Source organism: Pyrus communis, chromosome 7 (genome assembly GCF_963583255.1).
Source record: "Pyrus communis chromosome 7, drPyrComm1.1, whole genome shotgun sequence".
Taxonomy (NCBI): domain Eukaryota; kingdom Viridiplantae; phylum Streptophyta; class Magnoliopsida; order Rosales; family Rosaceae; genus Pyrus; species Pyrus communis.
In genome coordinates, this window is record NC_084809.1 from 14157478 (window position 1) to 14169219 (window position 11742).

An 11742-nucleotide genomic window follows, 5' to 3' on the forward strand; every position below is an offset into this window, starting at 1 on the left:
CAAATTTCTCTGTAATCTTTAAAATTGCATCAAGAGTAGAAATTTATATAGGGCATGTCTTACTTGGCCTTTTTTCAGTTTAAATTAAACTTATTATATAAGATATAAATAAATATCTACTTATACATTAAAAAATACATACTTGTATTGAGATACATAAATTGCAAAATAGAATGACATATAGAATATAAATTATTATAACATATTGAAAACATAGGGGAACAAGTATATAATGAGTGTTCATCTAAGAATTAAACAAGTCTCATATAATTTATAGAAAAAATAAAAATGCAACATAAAAGTTATCTATTTTTTGTCTAAGTGAGAGTCACGACCTACGCGCCCTTTCTTGTATTTCAAACACCTGGAGATTAATCGGAGCAGTGGCTAGTAGCCTAGCACTTAGGCAAATTTTTTTAGAACGGTGTAATTAAATATTATACTAATGTATTCTATATATTATGTAATTGGGAATAGAGTATATACAAGGAAAATTATTTTTCTACAATTACAATGCAAAATATGTATAAGAGTGTAGGATAACATATTTTTGTTATTATATTTTCATAGCCAAAATCTTTTGGATCCGTATGGACAGAGTGATTCTAAATTTAGAGATTTAGAATTTTTTTTTTTTGCTCCAAATAAAGATTTCATTCAAATTGAAAAACCTCTAGTACAACCAGTTCCTCTATGGTCAAATAACAAAGCATTGTAAGCCTTATCCGAGATAGAAGAATCCCAAATATGCAAAATTTCTACACTTTGACCAATAGTAGCTAAGATAACGGCCACAAAGTTCGCTTCCCTATAAATATAAGACCATCTGGCTTCCTGAAGAGAAGCAGCACACCATTTAATATCCTTCAAAATGGATTTAATGTTTCAAGAAGTGTCGAACTGCATCAATGATAAGCTTATAATCTATTTCCACAATAATGTGGGTCAAATGTGCTCTCTTAGCCCATCACATGGCCTCACAATAGTGTTCTCCCCAGGTTCAAGGCTCTAGCAATCATGTTCATTCCTTATAGTGAACCCAGCAGCAGTTACATTGATGACCACAAATCCATTGAAGTTTTTTTTTACAAATGGGGCACTTGGGCAAGACCACTTAATCCTGTTATTTATTTATCTTTTCACTTTGTCGACTAGTGCCAATGGTAATTAAACAATCCATTAGGATTTGGTTGTTGACTCTTAAATACAATACCATTTCTATCATTCCAGATTTACCAACAAACTAAGACGTCCTTGCTCAAATAACAGAAGTCCGTTTTTTCTCGGTTAGGAAGAGACTCTTACAAATCCAAAATACCATCCGAAGGACTAGCATTATTTAGATATCTATCATTAGAGATTTGACAAATTTTTTTTGCATATTTATAATTCAGAAATAGATGGTCTTGATTTTCTTCTATCGTTTTACAGAGGGGGCATTTAGTGTCAATATTTTTAATGTACTTGCTCACTCTTTTCCTTGTTTGTAGTTTGCCTTTCGTTAGAAACCAACCAAGCATCTTCACTTTCAGAGAAATGGTTAGTTTCCACATCTTATTCAGAAGCTTTTGTCTTGAAGAAGTTTCTTGATTCTCATTCTAAATCCAAGTTGCAGACTTCACAATAAACTAACCATTAACATTTGGTCCCCACACGAGCTTGTCCTGGGTATTCTATATAGAAATAAGAATATTGAAATTTTTTCATACAATATGGTCCTCCACCACCTGATTAAGCACTATTCCAAAGCCATATTAGTTATAAAATCCCCTACTTATAGATTGCAATCAATTAGTTGTCTCTGGTTTTAGGAACTAAGTAAAAAAGTGAGTAAGGAAAAACCCATTGATGGGTCCAGAATGAAATGTTCTTAACGTCACCACCACCACCATCCACCTCGTTCCTTTGAGGATGACATTTCTGCAACTAAGTATACATTTCCAGCCAATGAATGATTTTTTCTAATTTTACTTTCTAACAAATATTCATGTTTTAAGTACTTTTTCCTGATAATTTGAACCCACCAATTATTATCTTCTAACAAAACTTTCCAACCTAATTTGGCTAAACAAGCATTATTAAAATGATATAATCTTCTCATCCTAATAATCCCCTAGAACTTTTAGGAGAGCAAACATTCTTCCAACTCACTGGGTTGAAATTACTACCCTTTCCCCAGAAGAAATTTCTAAACTCTTTGTTAAGTTGACAGTTAGCTTGTTTGGACATTTAAAACATTACATGACATGATTTGGCAGTCTTGTAAGATTAGACTAGACAAGAGTTAACCTTCCGATTGTGGAAAGAGTATTAGTCTTCCAACCGGCAAACTTTTGTTCAACTCTTCTAATTAGTTCATTACCATTTACAACGCCTTTCTAAAACACAATGTTATGAATTGCTATATATTTTCCAATTGTATTTTTATGTTTAATATGCATGATATTTACGATTTCATTTCTTAAGTGGATGGTCATATTATTTGAGAAGTAGAGTGAAGATTTAGAGAAATGTATCTGCTGGCCAAAGGCGTTGCAAAACCGTTCAAAATTAACCAATACATTTCTAGCACCTTTGGCAGTAGCTTTACCAAACAATAAACAATCATCAACAAAAACTAAATTAGATATCTTAAAACCAAACGGAAACATTAGAAGGCCAACATGAGATTTTGAGTGAAGGATAACTCATTTAAATGTCTAATTAAAGGCTCTATACATAAAATAAAGATATACGGAGATGAAGGATCCCCTTATCTAATTCATCTCCTTAGATAAAAATAACCATGTGTATCACCATTAATGATGACTGAGAAGGAGGTAGAGGTAATGGATTCCATGATCTAATTCACCAATCTCACACTAAAACCAAACTTAAGAATGACATACCTGATAAAGTACCAATTAAGCATATCATAGGCTTTCTCTGTTGGTATTTGACAGTTTACTAACTCAATACCAAAATATGTGGGTGATAAGTTTACAAACTCTATCACACCTCTTTCACTTTGCACTCTCAAATAAAATTGGACAAAGAAAGAAATAGAGAAAGGAGGGAAGCAACAAGCTTTGGCAAAACACTTGGACTTTGATATATGAAAAAGGTTTACAAACTATTGGAATAAGAAAGCTTACAAGCTTCTTCACAATTGGAAGTGGGATTTGGATGGGATGATTTACAATGCTTGAGAACTTGGGTATTTATAGCAAACCAAATGATTAAACTAAGATTATTTATTACCACACAAAACACATTAAATGCACCTAATAATTTTTATTCAACCATACCTAACATTGCCTAACTTTCCATGCCTAACTTTGACATTGATTTTCAACAGTAGCTAGTAGCAACCTTTTTTTTATTTGAATTTCCAACACACCTCCTCAAATCAAAACGCCTTCATTCCTAGCATTTCACGCAGTAGCCGGAATGTTTTAATTGGCAATGGCTTTGTGAAGATGTCTGCCACTTGTTCCTTGGTGTGACAGTAGACAAGTTCAATTGTCTTTTGCTTCACATGGTCCCTTAGAAAATGGAACCTGGTATCAATGTGCTTGCTCCTTCCATGTTGAACAGGATTCTTTGCAAGTTTGATTGCAGACACGTTATCTACGTGAATCACAGTCGATTCCACTTGTGGATGACACACTGACTTCAACAGATTTCTTAACCAAATTGCCTCACACACGGTTGAGGCTACAGCAACATACTCGGCTTCACATGATGACAAAGCAACAATTGATTGCTTCTTTGAAGTCCATGAGAAAGCTGTTGATCCTAGAAAAAACACATAGCCAATTGTGCTTTTCCTTTCATCTTGGTCACCTCCCCAATCACTATCTGAATAACCAAATAATTTTGCATCTTCACCAAAATTATAAAATAGACCATAGTTTAGAGTACCTCTTATGTACCTCAAAATTCTCTTGGCGGCCAGCTAATGAGACTCCCTTGGTGTTTCCATGTATCGACTCACGAGTCCAACACCATAAACTATATCAGGTCTTGTGATTGTAAGGTACCTTAGGCTTCCAACGAGGCTTTTGTACACTGTTGAGTTTACAAACTCACCCTCTCCTCCTTTGGACAGCTTCAATCCAGTTGCGACTGGGGTATTGACAGTGTTGCACTTGTCCATATTGAACTTCTTCAATATGTCTTTCATGTACCTTTGTTGAGAGATGTAGATACCATCACTTTCTTGCTTCACTTCTATGCCAAGAAAGTATGACATTAATCCATTGTCAGTCATCTCGAATTCACTGAACATGGATTGCTTGAACTCATGGAACATTGCCTCATTGTTTCCTGTAAACAATAAATCATCTACATAGAGACAAATAATTAAGAACTCCCCTTTTTCACCATTCTTCATGTAAACTGAATGCTCGTATGGACATTTCTGAAATCCATTTTGGTGAAGGTAGTTGTCGATCCTTGAGTTCCAAGCTCGTGGTGCTTGCTTGAGGCCGTACAAAGCCTTCTTCAAACGATACACCTTATCTTCTTCTCCTTGTACTTGGAAGCCTTCCGGTTGTTCCACGTACACTTCTTCCTCAAGTACTCCATTAAGGAAGGCTGACTTGACATCTAGTTGATAAATTTTCCATTTATGATGTGCGGCAAGAGAGATTAGCAATCTTACCGTGTCAAGTCTCGCAACTGGAGCATAGACTTCATCATAGTCCACTCCATACTTCTGTTTGTAGCCCTTTGCTACAAGCCTTGATTTGTATCGATCCACACTCCCATCTGCAGTGCGTTTGATCTTGTAAACCCACTTGACACCAATAGCCTTCTGATTTGGTGGGAGCTTTGTCAGCTCCCAAGTGTCATTCTTCTCGATGGCATGGATCTCTTCTTCCATGGCTTTCTTCCAACAATCTTCTTCCACAGCTTCATTGAATGAGAAAGGCTCGTGGTCTGCATACAAGCAGAAAAGGTTGGTTTCTTCTTCTTCTTCTTGTCCATAAATCTCTGTGAGACTCCTTAACCTCACTGGAGTTGAGGAGCTGCTTTCCTCACTAGATGTAGGACCACTCCTTGCAATTATGTGCACTGGAGTTGTTGTGATTGTTTGAGTCGGCTGTTGCTCAATCGGTGGTACAACTTCTGGTTCTTCAAAATCAGTGGAGACGATCTTCTCTTTACTGACTTCTTTGTTGTTCCACGTCCATGTCTCTTCCTCACTGAAGATGACATCTCTACTAACCACTAGTTTGCCAGTTAGTGGGTTGTAGAGCTTGTATGCCTTGGACTCTTCACTATAGCCCACAAACACACACTTCTCACCTCTATCATCAAGTTTCCTCCTCTTGGCTTCTAGAACTTGAGCATATGCAACACACCCAAAAATTCTTAGGTGTGTAACATTCGGCTTGTATCCACTCCAAGCCTCTTGTGTTGTCATCCTCTTGACACTCTTTGTTGGACATCGATTCAACAAATAAATCGAACAAGCTACAGCTTCTGCCCATAACTCTTTTGGCAAATTCTTCTCCTTAAGCATGGACCTTGTCATGTCAAGGATGGTTCGATTCTTTCTTTCGGCTATCCCATTTTGCTGTGGGGTATAGGCAGCAGTAAGTTGATGCCTAATTCCTTGCTCCTTGCAGTATGCTTGGAAAGCATTGGAGGTGTACTCTCCACCTCTATCTGATCTCACAGCCACAAGTTTGTGGTTACTTTCTGCCTCTGTGAGTGCCTTGAACTCCTTGAAAATTTTTAGGGCATCTGACTTCTCCTTGAGAAAATAGACCCAAGTCTTTCTACTGAAATCATCAATGAAGGTAATAAAATACCTATTACCTCCATAAGACATGGGATCCAATGGACCACATATATCTGTGTGCACCAACTGCAGTGGTGCCTTTGCTCTCCATGTATCACCAACAGGGAACGATAGTCGTGCTTGCTTGCCAAGCACACAACCTTCACATACTCGGCGTGTGGCTTCAATCTGGGGTAGACCACGAACCATTCCTCCACTTGACAGCAACTTTAGGCCATTGAAATTAAGATGGCCAAATCGAAGATGCCATTTCCATGACTCATCTTCCATTACACCGATGTTGCAGCTTCCAATCTTTGTGTTCAAATTCAACGGAAACATCCGGTTCTTTGACATTCGAACACGTGCAATAAGCTTTCTCCTTGCATTCCTGAGAGTGAGAAGCATGTTCTCCATATGTATAATGTACCCTTTCTGGAGCAGTTGACCAATGCTCAGAATGTTGCTCTTCATACCTGGTATGTAGTAGGTATCGGAGATGTATTCTTCTCTTCCATCCTTCTGGATGATCTTGATCTTCCCTTTGCCTTCAACTGGCAACTTTGAGGAGTCACCAAGACTTACAGATCCATAGGCCCCTTTTTTGAGTTCGGCAAAAAACTCCTTCTTTCCACACATGTGATTGCTTGCACCAGAGTCCAAATACCAAACATCTTGTTGGCTACTGGAATCATGGTGTGCTAGTAAGACTGTAAGTTCTTCATCAGTATTTCCACTTGATTCTGCCATGTTGACATGCTCACCATTTTTATGTGAACATTCATTGGCATAATGTCCATATTGCTTACAGTTGTGACACTGGATATGCGCCTTTCCTCGAGTAGATCTCCACTCCTGAGACTGACCTTGATTTTGTGCATAGCCTCGACCTCTTCCTCGGGCTCGTCCTCGGCTACGGTTGGATGAGCTCCCACGACGTGAGTTCCACTGCCCACGACCTTTATTTGGTTTGTCAATATTCAACTTTGACTCCAAAGCTTGCTCTAGCGTTGTGGGGCTTGCATTCTTCTGAATGCGTTGCTCGTGAACTAGGAGGGATCCTAGTAGCTCTTCTGCGCTCATCACCTCCAAATCCTTGGATTCCTCAATGGCAGTCACCACATGCTCAAACTTAGATGTGAGTGACCGGAGTATCTTCTCCACAACTCGTACTTCATCGAGTCTCTCGCCATTTCTCCTCATCTGATTTACTATCACAATGAGCCTTGAGTGATAGTCGGAGATGCTCTCCCCTTCATTCATATGAGCAGTTTCAAAATCTGCTCGAAGTGATTGTAACCTCACTTTCTTGACTCGATCTACTCCTTTGTAGATTGTACTGAGTGTATCCCATACTTGCTTGCTCGTTGTTGCTTCTGCAACCTTCTCGAACGTTGAATCTTCCAAACCCTGGTATAGAAGATACAGCGCCTTTTGGTCCTTCTTTCGTAAGTCCTTGAGAGTGTTCATTTGATCCGCAGTATATACGGCTTCTTGCTCGGCAGTGGGTACAACATACCCACTACTGACAACTTCCCATAGCTCCTGTGATCCAAACAATGCTTTGAATTGGATGCACCATCTTTCATAATTTTCTTTCTTCAATGTGGGAACTTGGAGTTGCACTAAGTTGGACGCCATAACTGCTGCACCTGCCAGAATGGTATTCTGGCTCTGATACCAATTGTTGGTATTTGACAGTTTACTAACTCAATACCAAAATATGTGGGTGATAAGTTTACAAACTCTATCACACCTCTTTCACTTTGCACTCTCAAATAAAATTGGACAAAGAAAGAAATAGAGAAAGGAGGGAAGCAACAAGCTTTGGCAAAACACTTGGACTTTGATATATGAAAAAGGTTTACAAACTATTGGAATAAGAAAGCTTACAAGCTTCTTCACAATTGGAAGTGGGATTTGGATGGGATGATTTACAATGCTTGAGAACTTGGGTATTTATAGCAAACCAAATGATTAAACTAAGATTATTTATTACCACAGAAAACACATTAAATGCACCTAATAATTTTTATTCAACCATACCTAACATTGCCTAACTTTCCATGCCTAACTTTGACATTGATTTTCAACAATAGCTTGTAGCAACCTTTTTTTGATTTGAATTTCCAACATTCTCCAAGTCCAGCTTAATCGTCCATTGAATGAGTTCTTTGTAACCACTTTCCGTTATGCAATTTGTAATTAGTACAGGGTGGTTATGAGGACAATTCATGTATAAATATTGTACTGGTGTACATTTGATGATTAAGGAAAAATCACCTTTCTACATGGTATCATCTTTTCTTGCTTAGTTATTGATCTTGGAATCCTTACTCCTTTCCCTCATGGCTGCTCATTCCTCTTATTCTCTTGCTCCTACTCCAAACATTGCCACCCTAGTTTTTATCAAACCAACAGATACCAACTACCTTATCTGAGAGGGTCAAGTCAAACCCTTTCTTGTTGGACACAATATTTGGCGTTTCATTGATGGTTTCTATCCATGTCCCTCCGTCACTTTTCTTGATCCTGTATCTAAGTTTACTAACGGAAAACCTGCTACCATTCCCAACCCAACTTACCTTCCTTGGTACCAAGCTGATGACCAATTTCGTACGACTCTCACGGAATCGGTTCTTTATCAGGTTGTTGGTCTTGCCACTTCCCAGGCTATTTGGGAATGTTAAAACTTTTCTCAACATTCTGCTGCCAACTCTGCTCAGCTAAAGATGTGATTCATGTCCATCACCAAGGGCTCCAAAACTGTGTTTGAGTATCTTCACCTGGCCAAGGAAATTTCTGACCAACTTGCTGCCATTAAAAAACCTGTATCTCTTGCTGATTTGGTTACTTGTGTTCTCCGAGGTTTGGACCAGATTATAGCATGTTTGTACTGCTACTTTTTAGTTTCCACCTCCTTCGTCCTTCTTGGATCTCCGTACTTGTTTGCTTTCGTTTGAAGCACGACAAGCCATGAGCCCAATTATTTTCTACCCCATAGCCATCCACTTTTGTTGCTTCTCGTCCCTCTACTCGTGGCAGTGCTTCTTAACACCGTAGCTTTGCTGGAGTGTCCCATCAGCATGGGCCTTTTTTCTGTTGGACCAAATCATCCTCCTGCTCAACGGTTTGCACCAAGGCTTTTAAGGCATGCGCCACAATTTTATGGGCCTCGTCAGTGTTGGAACTGCCATAGTTTGGCCACCTTGCCGCCCAATGTCCACAACATTCTGATTTATCTCGTGCCTTTAAGGGGATGCATGTTACTAGTCCTATTGATTTCTTATGGTACTTGGACTCTCGAGCCACAAATCATATGACTCATGTACCACTTTTCATTTCGTCTTTTCCATCGACCTCTTCTCCTGATCAAGTTTTTATTGGTAATGGTGCCTCTCTTCTCATAACTCACTCTAGTAATGTTGCCTTTTTCTTCCGGTTCTTTTGTGTTTCGTCATTCTGATGTTCCTTATATTCCATTTCTTCATAAAAATCTAATGTCTATTGCTCAACTCACTCGTGATCTTCTTGTTAATGTCACGTTTTATCCTTGGGGTTATAACATTTGTGACTTATATTCTGGTAAACTTCTTTTTCAGGACCAATGTAAAGATGATCTCTATCCCGTTCTACCTTCCTCGTTTCCCTTTTCCCGTTCCACCCAAGCTCTCGCATCTGTTGTCGTCCCATCCACTTTTTGGCATCATCGTCTTGCCCATCCGTTTGATCATGTTCTTCGAAAACTAGTCTCTCAATCTTTATTAGGGTCTAGTCCTTCTTTTTCTTTCAATAAATGTAATTATTGTGCACTTGCGAAGTCTACACATCTTTCCTTTTGATCCATCGTCTTCCCACTCATGTCCTTCAATGGGTTTCTCCATTTTTCAAGTTATATGGCAAACATCCTGATTACTCTTTTCTTCGCACCTTTGGTTGTCTGTGTTTTCCATTTCTTGGCGACTATGTCACTAACAAATTACAACCTCGATCTTTAGCATGTATTTTTGTAGGTTACAGTGATCACTACCACGGATACCGATGTCTTCACCTTTCCTTCTGCAGGCTCTATACATCTTAACATGTGATCTTCCATGATGATTCCTTCCTGTCTGGGGATCCTCTTTTTTCTTTAGCTCCTGCCTTAGACCTGGTCTTTGTCCATGTTGTTTCTTTATCTCCAGCGTGTTCCGACTGTGGGCCTGTCCTACTCTTGTCTCTGCCTAGCCCCGAAGGGCCTGCTTCAATCATGTCGCAGCCCAGCCCAGCACATGTGCTGGTTCCAGGCCTGTCAGCCCAACCCAAGACCCCATTGTCAGCTCAGCCATCAACATGGCACATCTCTGCACGCTCCAGAAATCTATGCTGCACCTTCGTCCTCCTCTCTATCTGTCGCGGGTCTACGCCCTTCATTTGCTGCTCTGCCATTCGCCACGCAGCCATCCACACAGTTCCGCCTCCTTCTACAGAACGGGTGCTCCATCTGCTTCTTCCATCCCAGGTATCCACGGTTTCATCACAGACAGGTCTTATCAGTTCTGTTCATACTTGTTCTCGATCTGGTATATTCAAACCAAATCCTAAGTATCAATCACACTTCTCCACACGCTACCTGGTTCCTCAAGCTCTCTTGGCCATTGTGGACTCTGATTTAGAACCAATTTGTTACGCGAAGGCTTCTTAATTTCCTCACTGGCGTCAGGTGATGCTCGATGAATTTAATGCCATTCTTAAACAGGGCACTTGGTCTTTCGTTCCCCCTTCTCCTCAACATAACACAACGACGTAAGTCCCGTGGCTCAATCGAATGTTACAAAGCCTGTCTCGTGGCCAAGTGATTTTATCAATAGAGTGGTTTTGATTATTTTGACACGTTCATCCCCGAGGTCAAGCCAACCATTATCTGCACTGTTCTCAGCATTGCTGTCTCATGTGGGTGATCAATTCGACAACTTGATGTCAAGAACGTGTTTCTACACGGTAATTTGTCTGAAGAGGTTTTTATGCGTCAATTTCATCAGGTCATTTCCAAACTTGGCTCCTCACTGGTGTCATGTTTGCGGGGGAGTGTTAGGCAGTTACCCTCTTAATTGTCCATTGAATGAGTTCTTTGTAACCACTTCCCATGGTGCAATTTATTTGTACTTTAATTTGTTCTAAGTTCTTTGTAACTGTTGTCCGTTTTGTAATTCATTTGTCATTTATGTTGTAATTAGTATATGGTGGTTATGAGGACAATTCATGTATAACTATTGTACTGGTGTACATTTGATCACTAAGGAAAATCACTTTTCCACGTCACATTACAAAGGCTAATAGGCCTATAGTTACTAACAATTTGTGGGTTTTCCTTGAGAATGAGGGCTAGATTTATCGGATTTATTAGTCTGAGAGTCGCATTGTTTTCAAAGAAATCCTTGACCACATCGAAAACTGAGTTATTAACTGTATCCTAGCATCCATGGTGCAAGCTAGCATGCAACCCATCAGGGTCTAGGCTTTCAGGGCTCCATTACTATAAACTTTGTCGATAGTAATTGGGGAGAGTAATGAATTATTTTGCTTCTCATTAATGCAAGGCTTGATAATGTTCGCAATTGTACCCATCTCAGTGGTGTTAAGAGGGGAAGAACAAGAGAAGCGCAATTTAAAATCCACATAAAAACATGTTCAAGCCTCTTCCACGATACCACCATAACTCATTCCCATATCTTATCTTACTAATTTCGTTTCCTCTTCTTCTAATTGTAGCACAAAGGTGGAAGAACTTTGTATTTTTATCTCCAGGTGCAACCAATTAACACTGGCTTAGCCCATATATTTATCTCCAGGTGCAACCAATTAACTGTTCAAATTCAAGATGCATTAACCACATTGCTTCAAACTTAAAACAGTTGTTACCTTTACCTTTCTTAAAGCCATTAGTAGCTAATAGAAGAGGACTATGGTCCGACCCAGAAATAAGATAATTA